The following is an 18,164-nucleotide window of genomic DNA, read 5'->3' as shown; positions in this document are numbered from 1 at the left end:
AGCAACGTAATCCTCTTTTTACAGATTAGTAAACTGAGCTTCAGAGCGGGAGGGGCACGCCCAAGTCAGAGAGCCAAGAATTGTAGGCCTGAGATTAAAACCCCAATTTCAGTCACTGAATGACCCCTCCTCGCCCGTGGTCCTGCATCCCAGGGGTGTGGGAGCACTTCAAGCGCTCTGATTCTTCCTTCCCTGTTCCAAGTGCCATCTCTTCCCCCCATCTCAGTCTGGGGACAGATCAGTCCCATCTCTCCTAGGGGATGACCACATTCCTCTCACTGACCTCGTTCATCATTCTCTCCTGGAACAGAGGGTGAGCCTCTCCACCAGGGTCTGCAGTCAGGAAGCCACTGCCTTCCACGCCTCATTTCTTTCTCCCCGAGTCTCCCCAGGCTTCAGGGGTTAATGTATTCAGCAATTATTTGGAGAAAGATGCTTTCTCCAGCAGAAAGATGTGAATTACTCTGAGCAGCCACTCTTGATCTGCAAACACGTGACAATGTCACTTCCTGTAGGAGAGAATGAGACAGGTAGGGAGGTTGCTTCCTCAAGTGGTTTTGTAGAAACACCAATTAATTCCCTGAAGTAAAATAAAGAAACTGAATATCTGCAAACACGGAGAAACCCAAAACCCAGGCAGCCAAGAAATCAGCAGCTGGGGGCTCCAGGAAGTGAGAAGGGGGAGAATCAGGGGGAGACTGCCCTGGGGCAGAGTATGGGCAAGATCTTGCAGGCAAATCCAATATCCTCTCTGTGGGAGGGGCCCAATGCTTGCTGGTCGTTGTTTAACTAAGGTGGGGCAACACCTGGTGTGCCTATATAAGGAAGAGCCCAAGGGGAGGAAGCAAACAGGTCCCAGGGCTACCGGCACTACCCCTCCACCCCTTCTCCAAAGAGACTGCCACTCTCCATGCCCCAGGCTGCTGCTCAGCTGTGGGTCCTGCCCAGTCCTCTTCCGATCCCTGCAGGAATTCTGCTGACACCGACTGCTGCATCAGACCTACCTGTCTAGGAAGCAGGTAAGATGTGACTGGTGACCTAAAAGGGAGTGCTCAGTGAGTATGAATTTCCCCAGAGAGCATCTTAAAATTATGCAGATTTCTAGTCTCCACCCCAGAAATGTGTATTCAGTAGCTCTGAAAACTGTGTGTTTCTGATGCAGTGGTCCAGGGATAAGCTTTAAGGAAACCCAGGGCAAAGAATGAGTTACTCCCTAAGAGAAGACAATCTAAACCATACATTTCATACGGTGAGAGCCTCTCTCAGTCACTGAGTCCCCTTGGCTTTTCTGCTCCTTCAAAGCCGCAACCTGGAGGGCTACAATAAACATAACTGATACCCTGATGGCAGGAATTGTGTCATCTTTGTCACTCTGGGTATAGTTTCTGACACATAGTGTTTGATAAGTATTTGCTGAAGGGAGGAATGGTGCCCAGCCCTTGCCTTTTGTTTTCTAATGATCTAGCTTAATAATTATATGGACAAAGTTAAAGAATCTGGGTTGGTCACAAAGACTGATGGCCACCACTGCAGAGGCTCAGATGCTCCTACACCCCTCTAGGGCTTCAGAGTCAACGCATGTGCCTCTAGGGCTGCTAGTCCTATGATCTTGGAGAGGCAGTTCTGCTCCCAGGGCGCCAGAGCTCCAGGCTCTGGGTAGACCAGCTGCCCAGATTGGAATAGTGCAGATATTTTCTCCCTGTAGTTCCAGCTGGGTTAGGACCTACCGACAGCCCTGTTTGCCCTGAAACACAAACAGAACTTTGCTGATCCCCATGTGGCATTAACTGGGTCTCCAGTCATTGTATCCGCCTGAATTGTCCCACCTGTACCCCTGCTGGACCCAAACTTTGTGTGTGTGTGTGTGGGTGGGTGACAGGTGCAAGAGGACTCAATTGTTAGCACATTGGTTGATGACAATATAGTGATCTAACAATCATGTCACAAGGAAGAGTTATGTGGAACATGAGTTCATTATCCCCAATTTATAGATGAAAAAAAAATTCCCTCACTTGTAAATGAGGTATCTGGTGAGTGACTTGCTCCTGAACTGCTAACCAGATGCAAATGGCAGAGCTAGAGTTATATTGTTCCTGGTATGCTGCCTTGTCCCCTGGTTAGTTGCTTATGTTTAGTGAGTGACTCACTTGAAAGAATGCCTTAGTAGAAAAGATGCTATCTAGAAATTAGCAATGAATGACCCACTATCCGCTCCGAGGGCTTACTCTCTGTCCAGCACTGTGCTTGCTTCTGTCATATGTGCTGCATGACACTACTGTCTGGGCCTGTTACTTGAGCTCTCTGGGTCCCAGTTTTCTCATCACTAAAATGTGGTAACAACCACATCTGCCTCATGCAATTATTGAAAAGATTAAATGAGATAATCCATGCAAAGTACTAGGCAGTGCCTGGCACACAGTTAATGTTCCCCCAAATTTAGCTATTACTATTGATAACTAAAACAAAGCTTGGGACAAAGCTTAAGTGCTCAGGCGTCACTGGGAGGTGCAATGGAAGGCAGTGAGGGTGAGGGGAATGAGAAAGGAGGAGAATGGGAGGCAACACAAGGAGATGTGTCACCTTCACAAAAAGACATAGCCGGCCACTTGGCCAAAGCAGGACATCTGTGGACTAGCTCTGCAGAAACACCGGGCCTCAGGATAGTCCACCTGAAAGAGGTTGGGGAGGACGCGAGAGAGGTTCCATGCTGTCTCCTGTCTTCCACTGCATGAGAGTTAATTCTTCAAACCTCTGGTTTGTGCCATCTGGCCCCTTTGGCATCCACTGGGAAACTAATTCTGGAAGCTGTTGCTGGGAGCTCTTTGATACAAAGTTTCTATGATCAAACATGTGTGTGAATGTTGCCTCCTGCTCTCCCCTCCTTGCAGAGTCGTGATTCAGACTGATTCAGTCATGATTCAGTTGCATATAAAGGCTCTGAGAAAGCCTAAACAAAAGCACTGGTACGCCAGCACCTTCCTTACAGAATGGCTTTGGAAGCACCACATTGGACCCTGGCGGCCCTGGGTTCAGTCTCTCTTCTCTCTGGATCCCTGAATTCTCAGTGGATTCTTTTCTACTATACACTGTGTTTTGCTTTGCACAAACCTTTCTGAACAAAAAATTTTGCTTTAATGTGAGGCCATGCATGCTTACCAGTCTGCAAAACTGGTTCCCCCAATAAACAACCAGAAAGCTTGACCAAACCTCATTTCCTCAATTTAATAATTAATATGCTGAACAAGGTGATCCCTAAGGGCCTTTCAGCCCCTTGTAATCTGTGACACTCATGTTGAAAGACAGCTGAAGGTCATCTCTTCCCGGTTCTGCATTGCCTCAAAGACGATCTATTTAGTTAATAAGGACACACAGTTTTAAAGAGATGGCATAGGGGCGTAGAAGCAAAGGCTCGCCCACCTCCAGCAGCCCCCCCCCCCCAGTTGTGCTTAATGAGGGGAATATCTTGTACTCAGAGAGTGGGCCCGAGCGCTGGGCTGCCTCAGTCCTGGGGCTGGAGAGAGCCGGCCCTGCGGTCAACATGCTTGCTCAGCCACATCAGCCTCAAGGGATCTTTAAAACTGAGAGTGGCCAGGACCTCTGTTTGATCTGTCTCTGAGAGGATGGTCCCTTGGGCAGTACTCTGGCCTCTGTTCACTGTCTGGGTCAGCCCTCTGTGCCCTCCTGCCCCGCTGGAGGATCAGGCCTCACCAGGACCTCCCATGCAGCTCAGAGAGCTGAGCAGCCCCCATCACAGCTGGCCAGTGGACGAGACCCCGAGGGGCACATCTCCATCAGAACTGTCTGCACACCTGCCTTCAGGAGAGGCAGCTAGTGACCCACATCTGGATCCAGGTAGCTCTCACGTGCCTGGAGTAGGAGAGGTCAGAGGAACGTTTTCCTCGTTCTTAGCCAACTATTGTCTTCTCCCCACTCGAATCCGTATCCCATGCGGCTGCCAAGCAGCTGAGCGACATCATTCAGTGCCATCCCTAGAAACTCCAGCTTCCTTTCAGAAACTAAAGTTAAGGGATTTGCTGGTGGTGTTGCCCAGGGGAGAGATTCAGGGCAGCGGGCTTCAGGATGGGCTGGCTCCCGGGCCACCTCCACGGGCTCCTTCTGCTCCGAGGCTGTCCTGATCCCGCATCACTGTCTCCTGATGCGGTTCGCGAACCCTGTCTTCTCCCTTAGCCAGGTCACTTTATCCAGACACACGGGACTGCGCCCTGGCCCCTGCCTGCCTCACCCTTTCTGCCAGGTAGCCCAGGCAGCAGGAGGGAGGCAGAGGTTTTCTGTGGCAGCGTCTCCACTGTCTCAGGCAGGGGCTCTGCAGGCATGGTCCTCCCATCTCGCCTGCCCTTCCTGCCTCCTCCCCAGAGGCTCTCAGACCGCTCTGCTCCTCTGTTACTTCCTCTCCTCTGACCCTAGCCCCCACCTCAAGGAGCAGGAATTCTCAGAGGTTTAGAAGCCCCCCACCAGCCTGCTTTTTTTTTTTTTAATAAATTTTTATTAATGGTAATGGGATGACATTAATAAATCAGGGTACATATATTCAAGGAAAACATGTCTAGGTTATTTTGTCATTAAATTATGTTGCATACCCCTCGCCCAAAGTCAGATTGTCCTCCGCCACCCTCTATCTAGTTCTCTGTGCCCCTCCCCCTTCCCCTAACTCTCTCCCTCCCTCCCTCCCATGTCCTCCCTCCCCCCACCCCTGGTAACCACCACACTCTTGTCCATGTCTCTTAGTCTCGTTTTTATGTTCCACCAATGTATGGAATCATGTAGTTCCTGTTTTTTTCTGATTTACTTATTTCACTCCTTATAATGTTATCAAGATCCCACCATTTTGCTGTAAATGATCTGATGTCATCATTTCTTATGGCTGAGTAGTATTCCATAGTGTATATGTGCCACATCTTCTTTATCCAGTCTTCTATTGAAGGGCTTTTTGGTTGTTTCCATGTCTTGGCCACTGTGAACAGTGCTGCAATGAACATGGGGCTACATGTGTCTTCACGTATCAATGTTTCTGAGGTTTTGGGGTATATACCCAGTAGAGGGATTGCTGGGTCATAAGGTAGTTCTATTTTCAGTTTTTTGAGGAACCACCATACTTTCCTCCATAATGGTTGTACTACTTTACAGTCCCACCAACAGTGAATGAGGGTTCCTTTTTCTCCACAGCCTCTCCAACATTTGCTATTACCCGTCTTGTTGATAATAGCTAATCTAACAGGGGTGAGGTGGTATCTCATTGTAGTTTTGATTTGCATTTCTCTAATAACTAATGAAGCTGAGCATCTTTTCATATATCTGTTGGCCATTTGTATCTCTTCCTGGGAGAAGTGTCTGTTCATGTCCTCTTCCCATTTTTTTATTGGATTGTTTGTTTGTTTGTTGTTGAGTTTTATGAGTTCTTTGTAAATTTTGGATATTAGGCCCTTATCTGACCCACCAGCCTGCTTTTATCCACATCATTCACACACACGCTCACACACACTTCTGTTCTAAGTTCATCCTTTTTCATGATGCTCTTTGACAGATGTAATTCAGAAAGCTCTTGTTTTGCAGAGACTTTCTCCTCCTGCAGGCCTCGCCCTGTCCCTAACCCCAGCCCCACAAGTGTGACCCCATTTGCCTGGGTGGCAGCTTGTTCTCAGAGAAGTCGCAGAGCTAGGAAGTCAGCCTGGGCCTTCTCGGGGCATAGCACCCTCCTACGTCCCCAGGCTGGTCGGAAAAGGGAGCGTGTCCTTTAGCCGAAGTGCTTGGCTGCTGGTGCTGCTGTGGCTCTCTGCTCCCTCCGCCACCCCCACCCCGCGGTGGGAGGGGCCACCGGCAGAGCCAGACCAGGCTCCCAGTGCAGGGATTCCCCTCTGCAGCCCCACAGGTATGAGATGCCCAGAAATGGCCAGGCACAGACTGAGATGCCCTAAGTCACTGGGCCAGAGGTCCAGCTGCCGGGGTCCTTTTCTCTCCCTGTGCCCTGGCTCTCACCCCTATCATGGCAGCAGGGATCTGCAAAGAGCCCCAGCAGGGGGTCTTGACCTTGGCGTGGTTTCTAGAGGTACCTGGTGAGCTCACATCTGAGGGGTCAGAGGCTCTATGATATTTGGGCAGTTTCAGCACCAGAGGATGCTGGGCCAGCATGAAAAGGCCTTTCACTAGTGGATTTTGTCCTTTCCCCCCATCTCGGCTCTCTCCTTCCTCCCTTTATTCCTCAAGAGCTCCACCTCCATTGACTGTCTCTGTCCATCTGTCTGTCTCTCTGCCCATCGCTGCCTGTAACTCTCTGTCTCTCTCATCTGTTTTTTCTCCATTTCTTTGTCTCATTTCATTGAAAACCTAAAAAAATAGGCCAAGAGGATATCCTTCAAGAATAAATTATCTAAATATAATATCAACTTCCAAAAAAAACCTTTTTAAAAAAAGGCACACTTTTTTTTATTTTTTATTTTTTTTTTGTATTTTTCTGAAGCTGGAAACAGGGAGAGACAGTCAGACAGACTCCCGCATGCACCCGACCGGGATCCACCCGGCATACCCACCAGGGGCAGCACTCTGCCCACCAGGGGGCGATGCTCTGCCCCTCCAGGGCGTCGCTCTGCTGCGACCAGAGCCACTCTAGCACCTGGGGCAGAGGCCAAGGAGCCATCCCCAGCGCCCGGGCCATCTTTGCTCCAATGGAGCCTTGGCTACGGGAGGGGAAGAGAGAGACAGAGAGGAAGGAGGGAGGGGTGGAGAAGCAAATGGGCGCTTCTCCTATGTGCCCTGGCCGGGAATCAAACCCGGGTCCCCCGCACGCCAGGCCAATGCTCTACCGCTGAGCCAACTGGCCAGGGCCTAAATTTTTTTTATTTTTATAGACTTTATTTATTCATTTTAGAGAGGAGAGGAGTAAAGAGAGAGAGGGGGGGGAGGAGCAGGAAACATCAACTCCCATATGTGCCTTGACCAGGCAAGCCCAGGGTTTCAAACCGGTGACCTCAGCATTTCCAGGTTGACGCTTTATCCACTGCGCCACCACAGGTCAGGCAAAGGCATACTATTTTTAAAGATTTTTATTTATTGATTTTACGGGGTGGGGGAGGGAGAAGTGTTAACTCATAGTTGCTTCACCTTAGTCATTCCTTGTTTGCTTATTGAACTGTATGTGCCTTAACCGGGCAAGCCCAGGGTTTCAAACTAGTGATCTCAGCATTCCAGGTCGATGCTGTAGCCACTGTGCCACCACAGACCAGGCCCAAAAGAACCTTTTTTTAAAAAAAGGCCCTGCATCAGCAGGGTGAAAGGATTGAGGGGGGAAAAAAAGACAGAGAGAGAGAGAGAGAGAGAGAGAAAACTCATAGATGTGAACAAAAACGGATGATTGTGGGGCAAGGAGGTGGAAGAGGGTATGAGGATGTAAATGCACAGAGACTTGATGAGGGGGATGTATACAATATGGCAGGGGTCCCCAAACTTTTTACACAGGGGGCCAGTTCACTGTCCCTCAGACTGTTGGAGGGCCAGACTATAAAAAAAATATGAACAAATCCCTGTGCACATTGCACATATCTTATTTTAAAGTAAAAAAACAAAACGGGAACAAATACAATATTTAAAATAAAGAACGAGTAAATTTAAATCAACAAACTGACCAGTATTTCAATGGGAACTATGCTCCTCTCACTGACCACCAATGAAAGAGGTGCCCCTTCCGGAAGTGTGGTGGGGGCTGGATAAATGGCCTCAGGGGGCCGCATGCGGCCTGTGGGCCGTAGTTTGGGGAACCCTGCAATATGGTGTACAGAGATGTGCTGTAGAATTGGACACCTGAAACTTGTATAATTTTGTTAACCAGTGTCACCCTAATAACTCAACTTTAAAAAATGAGAATATAAGAGAAGAGGCCCTAACTCCATACCCCTGGTGCTTGCCTGAGCCCTCTCTGATTCCCGCCCTGGGAAGTGAGCAGTCTGGAGCCGGGGGCTGCCTGGGCTGTGTGAGTTGGAGACAGTATCTCTTAGACCCACATCATAATTTGCTACTTAAGTTCCAACTTCCCAAATCCCCTTAATTTGCCTAAGAGGAAGGTTGAATTAGCTAAGTGGGGAAGCGCATCCTCTCTTCCTGGATGTAAACAAAAACCATTGCCAGAAGTCCAAGATCACTCTAAATATTACAGTGTTTCTGGGACACATACAGTTCTAGAAGCCAGGAAGAACACTGTGCCTTGTCTGTCCCCAGAGTACAGCCACAGGCAGTGCACTCAAACTCCCTAGGCCTCTTTTCTAAGCAAATGACAGATCAAAGAACTTTGGGGACAAGAGAGGAGGGTCCTTGCTTGCAAAGACACGTTTCATTTGTTTGTGTTTGCACAGCATGAATCCACATTTAACGGAAAGGTCCCGGTGCTATCCATGATTTGAGGCCTCAGTTGCCCCTTCTGCAAAGTGAGCTCTGTGTAGCCTTCCTCTGAGGACTGCTCTTCTAGGTTCACAAACCTCACTGGTGGCTTTCAAGCCTCCAAGGCATAAAAACTCGCTGAGATGATTCTGCAGTGGGGGCGCGACCTGGGGAAAGCGCTGGTCTAGGCATTACATTCTATTTTAAAACCTGATATTTATGTCATTCTCATCCTTAGGCCGCCTCACACCAGCTTTCTTTGAGAAGTAGTCACGAGTCCTGTCCTTCCCAACTCTCAACAGATTTGCACAGACAAAAATTACCTTTTTCTCTTTCTTCCTCCCTCCCTCTCCTCTCTCCCCTCCTTCTCTCCTTCCCTGTTTTTCTCTCTCCCTCTTTCCTGCCTCCATCTCTTCCTCTTTCTTCTTTGCTCTCTCTTTCTCTCCCAACCCCTCTCTCCCTCTAAACCCCCCTCTTTCTCTCCCTCCCCCCCTATTCTCTCCCTTCCTCTACCTCCCCTTTCCGTGGTTCCCCCTTCTCTCTCTCCCTCCAAAGCCCTTGGGTGTGCCCAGGTGGCATATAGCTAAAAGTAGTTTGCATGGGGCTTTTTTTTTTTTTCCACCAGAGAGCAGTTAAGTGCCTTATTTTCTCCACTTGGGTGGCTAAATTATTCTCAATGTGTTAAACAGTGTAATTAAACACATACACAGGCGAGTGCGCCAGCCCCTTCCCCCACCCTTCCTTGCTCCTTGTCAGCAGAGAGAGTGTCGGCCCCAGCCTTCAAGCTCTGTTAGTTTTAATTTGAGTTGTGGAATTAGTAATGGGTTTTGCCGGAACACTGCTGTGGGAAATAGATCGCTCCTCGTGCGGGACTTGGGCACCATTTTAAATGAGTATTTGTTAAGGGGAAACCATCCCTTGTCGTGTTCTACTACATTACATCAGATTTATTTCCATTGTTCTGCAAAACACCAGCCAGGGGAGGGCTGGGAGCACCACTCCTGGGCAGGCAGCAATGGAACAGTTGCTTCCCGTTTCTTAGCTGATTGACAACAAAATGCAGACAGAACCAGCCTTTGTTCCCGGGATATACTCAGCTCATCTTGGACATGCCAGCAAGCCCTGCACCTGCCGCTGTGGGGTCTGGGCAGCTGCTGTCCTTGTCCTATCACATCACTGGCAGAAAGTGACTGGGTCCATTGGTGGTGAAAATACTATGTTGAAGAAAAGCAGTTGAGTGGAGAGAACCCTACAGGTCACAGTTGAAGAGGATCTGCCCACTTTAAGGATGCTGTTATACCCCTTTTATAATCATCCAACCTCAGCTTGACTATTTTATTGAAGAGCACGCATGCCCTCCTTGGTCTGCGGTCATTCATCATAATAACAGCTGTTTTCCTCAGCATTGTCCAATAAGGCAGCCATTAGCAGTGTGGATATTTAAATTTCAATGAAAGTTAATTAAAATGAAATAAAATGGAAAATTCAGGTCCTTAGTTACCCTTGCTATATTTCAAGTGCACAATAGCCTCAGGTGGCTGGGTGGCTACTATATTGAACATAATAACTCTGGGTACCTGGAAAAACCTACTGCTGGGAGTCCAGGCAATGATTAGCTGATGCCTGGGATGTCTATCACCTGTTATAGGGCCCATGCCACTGGGCTCAAGTTCAAGGCCAGCTCACCTGGGGAGATTCTGACAGTGTAGGTCACAAGAGCTACCACATAGGGTTTTTGTTGTTGTTTTTAAGAGAGACAGACTGACAGACAGGAAGGGAGAAAGATGAGAAACAACAACACATAGTTGTGTCATTTTATTTTATTTTTTATTTTTTTATTCAGTGAGAGGAGGGGAGGCAGAGACAGACTTCTGCATGTGCCCTGATCAGGATCCACCTGGCAAGCCCACTAGAAGGCAATGCTCTGCCCATCTGGGGCATTGCTCCATTGTTCAGCACCTGAGCTCTTCTTAGTGCCTGAGGTGGAGGCCATGGAACCCTCCTCAGAGCCCAGGACCAACTTGCTCCAGTTGAGCCATGGCTGCAGAAGAGGAAGAGAGAGAGCAAAAGAGAAGTGAGAAGGGGAGGGGAGTAGAAGCAGATGGGTGTTTCTGCTGTGTGCCCTGACTGGGAATCAAACTCGGGACATCCACATGCTGGGCCAACATTCTACCACTGAGCCAACCAGCCAGGGCTAGTTGCATCATTTTAGTTCATTGATTGCCTCTTATATGTTCCTTGACTGGAAGGCTTAAGTCAGTGACCTTGGACTCAAGACAGCAATCTTGAGTTTTAAGCCAGTGACCTTTGGGCTCAAGCCAGAGAACATGGGATCATTTCAATAATCCCACGCTCAAGCTGGCAACCCCCTGATCAAGCTGGTGAGCCTGTGCTCAAGCTAAATGAGCCTGTGGTCAAGCCAACAACTTCCAGGTTTTAAACCTAGGACCTCAGCATCCCAGGTCAACGTTCTATCCACTGTGCCACCACTAGTCAGGCCCACATAGGTTTTACTATGTCCCATCCCAAGCCCTTTCCTAGAATCTTTTCATTTAATACTTATCTAGTGCTGTGAGTCTGATTTTATTAACACCAGCAGCTGCCGGGGTCCAGCCCCGGGGGGAATCCAGGGGTCCCACAGGAAGAAACGGCGTCGGCACGAATCGAGTAAGAGCTGAATGCTTTTTTTTCTCTATTCTCTCGTTAGCTTTTACTGCCAGGCATCTCTGCCAATGGCTGGTCTAGCTTTATTTTTATACACACACACTAAGTTACAATCACATGGTATTCAGAATACATTGATTAATCATTGTTTTTGTTTCACTATGGTTACATATTTCTAGGTAACAGTTAATTCATTTCTATAAGCTATAAATCAGGTGGTCATTTATACATTAGGTCATTCTAAGTACAGTTATAGAATAACTTGAATAGCAATAACAATATTGGTACAAACTTCTAAAAGGTCAGTACTGATTAATAACTCTACCTTACCTAAGATTCTATTGTCTAGTCAAATTTTTTTTATCTACTATATTCATAGACTAGTTAAGTTCTAACTTTATTCTTCTCAGAGTGTTCCACCACCTGCAGGTCAGGTATGCAAGAAGAATGAAAAGTTTCTTTACTCTACCACATGAAAAGGCTAGGGAGGAAAAGTAATGAATTAAGTGAAGGCTGAAAGGTGCTTCTGTGTATAGTTACTGTTTCCTACCTATTCATAAGTCACAATCTATTTTTTCTAACATGATTAATAAGAAGAAATTCTCCTACAAACTTAACTCTTTATGAGGGATATCATAGCCAGCCTCTTATTTCTCTGAGCCCAGGCCAAGGGGCTTAACAGGCTTTTCTGTAGAACTCACACCCTCTGTCTCATTTCTAAAGAAATTATTACGAATCTACAGGGAAAGCACGGTACTATTATCCCTGTGCCGTAAATGATAGCACACACCCAGAAAGGGGGGATATAAGGCCAGGTTAATTCAAAAAGGTCAAAGGGGCAAGTATCGTTGTGCCTTTCCTCTGCGGTGACTTTGTCAACCAGCAGCCATTGGTCTTCTCTGCTGTGACTTTGTCAACTAGCAGTTTTTGATCTTCTTCTGCTGTGACCTTGTCAGCCAGCAGTTGTGGATCTTCTTCTGCTGTGACCTTGTTAGCCAGCATTTGTGGATCGGCTCCTGACATCTCCCCCTTTTTTATTTTTTAAATAAAGCTTTTGTATTTTCACCGCTGTTTCCCTGTGACCGTTGTTTAAGAGTCGGAAGATGACTGGAAGGACAAGAAGAGCAATAATTACCACAGCTATTATTATGCCTATATCAGTAGCCAAAGAGGTCAGGCCATGCATAGAAAACATACTTTTTACATTTTCAACAAATTGATCAGCTACTTCTGAGGCAGAAACTAAAGAGCCTGAATGTCCTAAGTTTTGTATCTGCTGATGTAATTCCCTCAAATCTAAACTAATATCACTATTATTCCATACACCTAACAAATGATTCTGTATATTATTCCATGCTATGATAGACTGATTGTATTCTAAAGGAGTCACACATATCCACTTGAATTCTGCATAGCATCTAAGAGTCATTCTAGCCCTCATAGCTAACAGCTCAGTACCAATATGAATAAAAGCATCCTCTAAAACATTCACTTTTATTTCTAACTTTCTATCTATAGTCTCCTGTATTGCTAATGCAAGAGATATATTACGAGATAAACTATCTACATGATTTGCAATATGAACCAATTGAGCTAAAGCAGTGGTGGAAGCAGCTACAGATTCTATAATAGCAATAAGAGTAGTAATTCCTAAAATCAATTCTGCAATAAATCGCTTTCCTCTATGGCGAGCAAGCACTTCAGAAGCAGCCTGTAGTGTATGCACCCTGGGTCATCATACCAAGGCTAAGACAGACTAACAGGTAACATCACATAAGGCGGCTGCTGCAAAATAAACATGACTTGAGCTTTGGTGTCATAAGATAGACAGTTTGCTAAAACACAGTGAGAGCAGGAAATGCTAAACATCTTTATTATATGCGGCTTAAGTGTCTGTTTATCACCGATAGCTTATTGGTTGCTTGCGTAACTGTACTAGCCAATGGGGTGAAGTTGCCACAGCTGAACGCAAATTGAGCAGGTCAGGGGGAAGGTGAACATTTTTTTGCATTGGCAATCATCTGTTTTACATAAAAACTACGTCTTAACGTAATTTCTTTTAAGAATGCCTCCTAGAAAATACAGCACTGAAGAGGAAAGAAAAGGAGCTAAAGCTGCACAAAAACGGCTTTCTCGACAAAAAGAAACCACTGAGCAGAGAAAGACAAGGCTTGCTTCAGTCACAGAGCAAATGCGTCTTTCTCGACAAAATGAGACTGATGAGCATAGAGAAACAAGGCTTGCCTCAGATGCAAGACAAAAAAGCCTGTCTCGACAAAATGAGTCCCTTGAACAAAGGCAGGAGAGAAATGCAAAAAATCGACAGAGTAATGCTGACTGAAACGCAAAAAGGATTAAAACAGTTTCAAATGGAGAAACTTTCATTATTGCGTGTTGGCATTTTTTCACCTGAGCCTGCATTTGGACATGGTCAACTTTATGTTGCCTGTTCAAGAGTTCGTGAAAGAACGGACGTATAATTAAAAATAATTGATGGTCCTCTGCAAGGCGAGCTTAAAAATGATGGAAAGATCTACACAAGAAATGTTGTGTACAAAGAGATCTTTGACATGTGAATTAACATTTTATTATTTAAATCACCTTTATTTATTGAGCTAGCGGTGGCTCTTAAGAAATGTACCACCAGTGGTTTCCTTCATTGCACTCTACTTTAAGCAATTAAGCAAGTAGAAGGGGGAAACCCCGTGGGGCACTAAGCAAAGGGGCGTCCTCGCCGCCTGCCCTGGGTAATTCAGTTTGAATTAGCAGACACCTTTGCACAAATCATTTTAATTACAATTTATAATATCTAGAACAGTGGTCATTTCGTATGACCGCCGGGCTTTCTAGTAGAATTATAAGTGCTAATAGAAAGATTACTGTCCATAGTAGCAATCAAAAGTACATAATGAGTCTGTATACAAGCCTGAACAAAAATATTCTGAAGAGGATAAGGGTGAGGCCTAACCATATATGCAGGTGCAGCAGCTGCAATTAGCTGCCAAAGCTTTGTTTGATATCTGGTGGTTGATTTATCCTGATAAGTCAGCTGTGCAGGTATCCATCCAGTAGACTGCCAACGTGTGATGATTTTATTTAAAGGATTATATGTACTTGACCAATTGTAAACGTCTTTTATTTCCTGCACTAATTTTCTATAATCATATTCAAAATAAGGTCTAGACCAATCTTGCACAGTGAAATTAATAGCACATACAGTATAATTCATATAATTGGAATATGCACATTCTTGCCATGGGGGGGAAACCAAGTCTATTCTCCACAGACCACCAGTAAGGCTCTTGAGTTGCCTTTTTTGGGGGATAAAGTTTACATGGGTGAAATCCCTTAGGAGGCAACATAACAGGATTACACTCATGGGGGTCAGGGCCTCCAGGCATTAAAATTGTGAGAGACCATAAGTCTCTTGTAATGTGTCCAGGTTTATTACTTTTAGGAGAGTCAGTCAAAATAGTCTTAAGTGTAGTAGGAAAACATCAGAAATCTTGTGAGTATGATTAAACATAAAACATATAGGTACATTATCCGTTTTTCTATGGAATGAGAAATTTGAATTAGTTTTATGCATAATAAAAGAACTAGATAATGCTCCTAAAAAACTTAGTATGATTATTAAATACAGATATATCATCTCCTCCCCAAGTAACAGGGTTAACCAATGGTGGATTTGGAATATAAGCCCAATAAGATTTGTTTTGTCCAATAGCCTCAACATTAAGTACCTGAGTTGAAAGTACAGCTAGCATAGCAATAAATATATTAGCAGGGTTACGAATATATTTTGTTGATGACAAATTAAATCAGCTCTTTCAGACAATGTCCTTAACTGGTTCCAGGTTGGTGGGTTGACAGTTTGAGTAGAGCGAGCTATCCGTTGACCATGATAGGGAGGTCGTCCAGCTTCCTGTAGTGACAATCGCTGCATCACTCGAGTAACAGGATCATATGGAGAGTTCCTTGATGGCCTTTGCTGGGAGGTCACTGGTGACATGGGTGGCACAGGAGTCTCCTCCAGGCTGGACGTATAAGGAGCATGGGGATGAAGAGGAGGCAGTGGCGGCAGCAGAGACCTCCGATGAGACATGGCAAATCAGCTGGTCTAGGATTCAGAGAGGCGAGCCAGCGTCCCGTGGAAATACACAAGCACACCCTCTCCCCCGGGTCAGAACCACATCTGGCCCCTTCCACCGACCTGTCAATAAATCCCTCCACTTTGCCACTGTCTCAGGCCCACCCAGATCCAGATTCCAGTGTCTCAACATGCGAGCGTGGCCTTGATAGTCTGAATTAAGATTGTTAATAACAAACAAAGCATGATTTAAAAGCTGATGTGGGGAATTATATTTTAATTCACCTTCCTGTAGTTTTTGAATTTGCATTTTCAGAGTCTGATGAGTCTTTTCTACTATACCTTATCTCTGTGGATGGTAAGGGATGCCAGTAATATGTCAAATGTTAAAGGTGTTACAAAATCTTTTAAAGGCAGGCTTTAGCTCAAATGACCTTTCTTTTCACTCTTGCTCAGATTTTGTTGAAAGGTTTGAGGGTTCTTATTCGCCTATATAAATCTTTTCCGTATATCTGGAGCTATTTGGAAAAAGACAAAACAGTGTTATTAGCTGGATCAAACAAAAGAGGGTAAAAGTTTGCAGGAGAAACAGGTTCAGCATCTCCTGTAGGATTCCAGAGTCTCTCAGCTGTTGAATAATCCTGTATATCAGCATTCAAAAGAAATTTTTTAAAGTAAGAAGCATGATAAAGAAGATTTGCAGGAGTTCCAGTATATGACTTTCCTATATTCATAAAAATATTTCTACTCCATTAATTAACAGGCAATTTAAAGAACACATTAAAGCTGGAAAATTCTAGTGTGACTTTTATTATTTTCCTATATTAAAAAAATCTACACCTTTGTTAGGTAAATCTACTCTGCTTCATGCTCTGCAGCAGCAGCAAGCAGCCTGAAGCTTGAAGCAGTTTAGTCAAAATTAACAAGTCTTTAGGATTCATATTTCATATTATTTAAATTTAAATGAGCGTGCTTTACTTGTTTCAATTAAAATTATAAATTTGTAGGGATGATATTTTTATAATATTAGAGCCAGCATATTCAATTTTTGCATGCAAGAACTTAAAAAAATCACATTTAGATAACATTAAACAAAGACCAAACACACACACAAAAAAACCAGACAAAGTAGACAAATTAGAGAGAAACCCAGGATTTTAGAGATTAGAATATGGCCTGCTTGATTTTTACACAGGGCTATTTTGATTAGAACATTAAGGATAGAAACCAAACAGAATTCTCTCTCGAAAAGTTTCGAGAACGGCCGTTTATGAGATTCTGTTTAGCCACATCCAAACAGGTGTTCCCTTTGCCCTTTTTTCAGGCATAGAACAGGAAAGAAATAAAATGAGTTTAGAGAAAGAGAAGAACAGAAAAAGCTGTAATTTTTCCAAACTCTTAAGTTCTTCTACTTACTAAAGAAAATCAGATAATAACACAACTTTAAAACTCATCTCAGTCTCTAATTATTCTTAAATTCTAATAGCTGCTACAACCGGCAGCCGAAATCCCTCCATTTCAACCCCCACAAGAGGCTTGCTTCTCATATTTTGCATTCCAAAGCAGGTAATTTTCTCCAGATAAACAGGCTTTAGCAACTTGTTTCCAATCATAAGGAGTTATCCAATCTCCATAAGGAGAAACTGTTTCCACCAAGGACGTATAAGGAAAGGTGGGTCCATATTGGCTGCAAGCCATTTTCAACTCTTTCAATAATTTATAAGGAAGTGGCTCCCATGTAGGAACCCCCTCATCATCAAATTCACCAGCTGCAGCCACAGGAAAACATAATGCCAAATCAGTTTCTCCTTGGTCGCAAGAAGCTTGAATTGCCTTCTGCAACCCTGTTAACCCTGATGATTTTTTCTTTTCATTAACATCTGGTGATTGTACTGGTAGAGGCAAAGACATTTTAATAACCTTATTTTTATCCTTTTTGTCAGTCTTGGGGGATATAATATGGACAAGACTGTTTTTGAATCCCAATCCTCATTATCCCTATTATATTTAGTTGCCTCATCTTCTAATTCAGCCTCATCAGATAGTGATAAATGATCTTCACTATCATCCTGATGTTTACTTAATTTTAAAGAGGCCATACCATAATCTGAACTATCTTGAGACTGCCTTCTATTTCTAATTAATGGAGTCTCTTCTTTTGGAGGAGCAGTTGCCTTAGAAAATTTATGCATCTCATGTTCTAGATCTAAGGCATCTTTAATCAAGCTCCATAAAGCAAATGTATCAACTGGGACCCTTTCTGGTCCATGTAGCTCATAGTAAAGTTTTAAATCTTCTCCAACCTTAGCCCATGTCTCGAGACTCAGCGTCCCCTCATCTGGAAACCATGGAGAACATTCTTGTACAAAATGCAGAAAACAAGCTACTTGTTGAGGGGAAACACTAACTCCTTTTAGGGAAAGTGTATACTGAATGACTTCTGTAAAGAGTCTTCTTTCTTTAGACTCAGTATGGCCCATGACTTCTCAAAATCTTAAGTTCTGTAATCCTCCACCTATCTTCATCCTGTCTTCCTTACAGGGGGGTCTGCAGCACCCTGAGTGGAGTCCTAGCCATCCCGCAAAAACGAGGGGGGCCTACCTGTGGGTCCCTGTTCGGGCGCCAAATGCCGGGGTCCAGCCCCGGGGGGAATCCAGGGGTCCCACAGGAAGAGACGGCGTCGGCACGAATCGAGTGAGAGAGCCGAATTCTTTTTTTTGTCTTTATTCTCTCGTTAGCATTTACTGCCAGGCATCTCTGCCAATGGCTGGTCTAGCTTTATTTTTATACACACACACTAAGTTACAATCACATGGTATTCAGAATACATTGATTAATCATTGTTTTTGTTTCACTATGGTTACATATTTCTAGGTAACAGTTAATTCATTTCTATAAGCTATAAATCAGGTGGTAAGTCATTCAAAGTACAGTTATAGAGTAACTTGAATAGCAATAACAATATTGGTACAAACTTCTAAAAGGTCAGTACTGATTAATAACTCTACCTTACCTAAGATTCTAT

General features: G+C 44.7%; 1 protein-coding gene across 1 annotated transcript in view; it reads left to right on the top strand.

The window, feature by feature from the left end:
• The first annotated feature begins 862 nt into the window (after positions 1-862).
• The window catches only part of CAPN13 (calpain 13), an 85,662-nt gene continuing 68,360 nt past the window's right edge, over positions 863-18,164 (top strand). The window contains exon 1 of the mRNA XM_066266836.1: positions 863-1,019. The gene's annotated coding sequence lies outside the window, so the exon portion shown is untranslated. The remainder of the gene's footprint in view (positions 1,020-18,164) is intronic.

The sequence above is a fragment of the Saccopteryx bilineata genome, chromosome 3 (genome assembly GCF_036850765.1).
Source record: "Saccopteryx bilineata isolate mSacBil1 chromosome 3, mSacBil1_pri_phased_curated, whole genome shotgun sequence".
Lineage (NCBI taxonomy): Eukaryota > Metazoa > Chordata > Mammalia > Chiroptera > Emballonuridae > Saccopteryx > Saccopteryx bilineata.
The sequence above is the reverse complement of the archived record's forward strand: the minus strand, read 5'-3'. Positions and strand labels throughout refer to the sequence as shown.